The following is a 4528-nucleotide window of genomic DNA, read 5'->3' as shown; positions in this document are numbered from 1 at the left end:
CCAGATGTGTGGCCGCCTGCCTCCACATCCATCTGTTTAGAACTTGTGCCTGGCCTGCTCCAAACAGCTTCATTGTAGCAGTCTCATTTCCTCTCTGCTCCTCTTTTTCTATCCATGCACAATGCCATTGTTCAGTCCAGCCCGAGAGAGCTGCATGAAACTATTAATAGTCTTATTTATTCAAAGGCTTATTAATGGGATTCCAGCAGAAATAGCCAATGAATTGCTGTGTTTTAGTAAGCATAAATAAAGAGTCAATTTTATGACATGCATTAATGAATATGTGATCAAATATACTTTATTATGTACAGAAGTGAACCTACCTGTAATCAGTATTCAAACTCAGGGTTGGGGAACTTTTTTCATTTGAGGGGCCACTTGAAATTCATCCGAGGGCCTTAAAAGTCCTCAGAGTGTGAACCCAAATCAGGATTTCCTCCTGCATATTAGGTCAATATTGAAGACAGCTGCCTTTAAAACAGTCCCCACCTTCTTAAGGTTCCCTGAATAACACTTAATTGTATTGCAAATGTATTTTCTATGTTTCCTTTACAAAATATTTCATATTTCATGTGAAGCTGTATAACATAAAATTACAAACGTCCCGACATAGACATAGGTTCCCCATCCCTGCTCTCCTTATATAATTCAATAGACTTTGCAAGCAGGGCTCTAAATTAGCACCAGCCAACCAGCCAAATGCTGGTGAAATTTCAGTTTGGCTGGTAGTAAAGACCAACTTACTAGCCGCTTTGACCCATTAGTGAGGGTGTGTTTAGCTAGTAAGATTAACATCTACTAGCCATTTTGGCTGGTGATGAAAAAAGTTAATTCAGAGCCCTGTTTGCAAGTCTATATGCCCCATGTGATCTTCATCTGTAGGCCTACCATCACAACACATTGTACTAGTGTTGTCTTAACCTGACAAAGCATCACTTGGGTGTCTCTTTTTACGATCTACGGATGGACAGCCTCCCTATTAGGGAGTAAGCACGGCTGTTGGCCAAATCTCCTCTGCTTTGATTTTTAGGTCACTGAAAAAGATTGTAACAGGTCACTTGATGATGTGCAATTCAGGCTGGCCCTTGCAAGCACGTGTCAAAACTTACAAGTAAATGGAATTGAATTGTTATTGTATCACGTTATTCTGATGTGGAAGAAACGGTGTTGCCAGTATAAAGAAATCCAATTCCAACAACACTTGCGACAGCTCCAGACTTGTGAAAAATTAAACTTTGGCTTGCTCGACCTCGATTGTCCACAGTTTGACATAATACACTTGTGCGTTACATAAACATGACCAAAAACTCCCCCCTGAGTGCACTTCGTGTCAGTTGATGATGCATGAGACCTGAAATTTTCCTCTCATGTCATATCTCCCGACCTGTCGAAGGTCACGCCAAAACACTCCCCAACACAGTGATCCAAGACGCCCCTAGAGGGCGGAATATTATTATATCAGATTAGTGTGTGTGTGTGTGCGCGGGCGCGCAGGGCCGCTAACAACTTTGGCCAGGCCAGGGACAAAGTCATCTGAAAGGGCCTCCCCCCACACACACACACACACACACACCCAAACACACACACACACACACGTCTCCCGGGGCCCCGGGCAACTGACCCCTTTGTCCCTCCTGTTGGCTTCCGTGTGTGTGTGTCTGTGCGTGTGTGAGAGTGAGAGTGTGTCAAGTCTTTATGTTAAACACAGGACACCATCATTTATAACCAGCCAACGTTATGAACCATTATAGAACATGCCAGGAATGTTCAGCATCCGGGTTCCAGGGGTTTTTTTTTTTTGGTGTCGTCCCCCCCCCCCCCCCCCCCCTCTCTCTCTCTCTAAAAGGTGATGGCCGCATACCCTCCCGAGTATGACAGCACCCGGTTCTTAATCTCACACATGCATACATACCGTTGACCTTTTTTTGCGGACCATCTGCGGCATCTGTCCGTTGTGTTGTTAGAACCTGAATACCGAACATTCCTCGCATGTTCTATAACGGCGCTCTTTGTCAATGGCTATAACGCCATCCCAGGTTTAACATGAAGACTTGATGCGCACACACACACACACACACACACACACACACACACACACACACACACACACACACACACACACACACACACACAGTATGTTGGAAAATATCCATAGGCTGATGGGAAGCATGCCATGTGTATTAGACATAATACTGACCGTTCAAGCAGACAATATCATTAGGTTTTGAAATGGTGACCTCCTTTATCTGACCTGTGAAAGCAAAGCAAAGGCTTATTTTGGCAAAGGGATGGAGTGTGCGGAAATATTTTGACTGCAGAGCTGCTTTTTGTGATGAAGTATCGCACATGTTAGTTTGAACCATATCTGGAATCCAAAACAATCAGGAGAATCGGACAAAACATCCTATTGTATCTTTTAAAAAGCCAGGTTTTAATAGGGGCCAAACCTCAACAGTAACAAGGAAATAAAGATTTGACCGCTTAATGGGCCAAGAACAGAATGTTAGGGTGACAAAAAAGTTTTTGCGAGGTATTTTGGACTTTGAATTTGGGTACGCGGGAAGAGAGAAAGAGTAGAGTATAATTTCTTGATCCCGAGGGAAATTAAGGTGTCAATGCTGAGGAGTAGTTATTTTTCCATGTCTTAAGTAACATTTCTTTGTCCGTGTCCCACAACATGCCTAGCCAAGTGGTTTTCAAAGTGGGGGCCGGGGACGAGGAAGGGGGGTGGCAATGGCAGGTTGGCAGGAAACGTATAACAAAACAAAATAAAATGATTGAATAACTAATGTACACCAAAATAATCAATATTCAATAATGCTAAACAATATTCCCTTTAGTTAAGAACTGCGTCATAATCAACATCATCTCTTAACAGTACCGTACTACTAACGCAGTAATTTTATTCTGTATACCCGGCACTGACTCACAGACACAGAATATGTTTGTTAAAGGGGGTGCAAAAAAATAGTGTGGCACGACCCATATCAGGGGGGCCTTGGCTGGTAAAGTTTGGGAACCCCTCACCTAGCCTACTGTGACTGAAGTAAGCTTAGGCCTACATCCTTTTTTAACCATCCCTGCATCCGATTTTACTAAGTACACGTAAGTTATAGGCCATGTTAAAGTAGAAGTATCAATGTTAAAATCTCTTCCTCCCTCTCTGTCATTCTCTCTACCACACACTGGAAATGATGTCTGGGATGTCTTTGTAAGTAATTACTGATAACTAATAAACACCTTTATAAAACAATACCAGACTGTTGAATTTAATCTTGGTAGTAAAATATACAGTCTTGTAAAGATACATCCCTGAAAATTAAATAAAAACACATCCAGTTAGTTTTTCCTACATATTTCACATACCATAAATGGCTGGAGAGTATTGCTGTGCTCAAATGGTTTGTTTTTGCTTGTTTTTTTGGTTCCCTGAAGGAATATTTTAGGTATTCATTTGATAGTTCCCACTGTGTTGTGGAATTTCAGGCTAGATGGTTAACCCCTTAGCGCAGAGCCTGTTATAACCTAATTGACACCACAATTGTAATGACCTAGTTTGAATCTGTTACTTAAGAGGGCAGTCATAGGTGAGCGGTTAGGGTGTCAGACTTGTAGCCCAAACGTTGCCGGTTCAACTCCCGACCCACCAGGTTGGTTCGGAGAGTAATTAATCAGTGCTCTCCCCCACCCTCCTCCATGACTGAGGTACCCTGAGCATGGTACCATCCCGCCACTCTGCTCCCTTAGGGGCGCCATTGGGGCTGCTCCCTTTCACGGGTGAGGCATAAATGCAATTTTGTTGTGTGCAGTGAACACTTGTGTGTTGTGCTGTGGAGTGCTGTGTCACAATGACAATGGGAGTTAGAGTAAAAAAAAAAACCTGATTGACACCAAAATTGTAATGACCCAGTTTGAATCTGTTACTTAAAGGGACACTGTGCAGGAAATGGTCAAAAAAGGTACTGCAACTATGCTGCTCATTGAAACTGGGTTGCCTACTGCCAAATTTGATCTTTTCATGAAAGTTTACTAAGTAATAAACTAATATTTTCGAGTATGGCCCAAGTACAGTCAGTTTTAAAGCTAAAAATGGCTATTTCTGGAAATTTAAAATGACGGACCATGGAGAAGATCCCCCTTTTCATGTATGAAAAGTGCAAGTTTTCCAGTCATAATGAATACTTAGAATTTGATGGTGGTGGTAAATATTCATGAAAAAGGTAAGATTAGTGAATGGGTAGCATGAAGTCTGGAAATAAACAACTAAAAATCTCACACAGTGTCCCTTTAAGGCTCCCAGTAAAGTTGTAGCCATGGCGTTATGATGTACTTTTCAGCAAAGAGAGAACAGTCCCACCAGCAGATCCCATCTCTCCATAAAGAGACTACACGGAGGCCATTTGCTAATTTGAGTCCCATCTAAAAAAAAAAACCCTATCCTTTAAACCCCATTTGAGTCGATGCCTCATTCTTGTTTAACATAATTTGTTATTTATGGGGTTAGTGCAGGATAGTCAGAGTGTTGTAA

Source organism: Engraulis encrasicolus, chromosome 1 (genome assembly GCF_034702125.1).
Source record: "Engraulis encrasicolus isolate BLACKSEA-1 chromosome 1, IST_EnEncr_1.0, whole genome shotgun sequence".
NCBI classification, from domain to species: Eukaryota; Metazoa; Chordata; class Actinopteri; order Clupeiformes; family Engraulidae; genus Engraulis; species Engraulis encrasicolus.
The sequence above is the reverse complement of the archived record's forward strand: the minus strand, read 5'-3'. Positions refer to the sequence as shown.